This window comes from Berghia stephanieae, chromosome 9, assembly GCF_034508935.2.
Source record: "Berghia stephanieae isolate SIO BIC M18660-M18661 chromosome 9, UCSD_Bste_1.3, whole genome shotgun sequence".
Taxonomy (NCBI): Eukaryota; Metazoa; Mollusca; class Gastropoda; order Nudibranchia; family Aeolidiidae; genus Berghia; species Berghia stephanieae.
In genome coordinates, this window is record NC_088368.1 from 5622334 (window position 1) to 5622765 (window position 432).

Consider the following 432-nt stretch of genomic DNA (forward strand, 5'->3'; position numbering starts at 1 on the left):
AAAAATGCTTACGGATCAGAAATAAAGCAAAATGAAGGATTGAAATATCACATCAAAATTTGAGATTTGGCATTTTTTGGCGGTGTATTTATTAAAAACAATCACAGAATTAAAATATTTCAATACATTTTTTTTGAGAAAATTGTTTAAGCAAATTTGAATAACTAGGTTTGACTGTGGTAAAATTTCAGACTTGTATAGTCTGGATAGTTTTTTCTTCCGGGTTTTTTTATTCTCACACCCGATATAATATCTTATAATACATTTGGCATATTATTCAATTGTTTGTAACACTAAGTCTTCGAAACCATTGGACCAATCGTCACCAAAATTTCACATGGCGTTTACCATTGACGTGAAGATTGTATGCGTGTATTATGAAATTGATTAGACATCGTGAGTATTTTGTAGAAAGATCAATCTTTTTCGTCA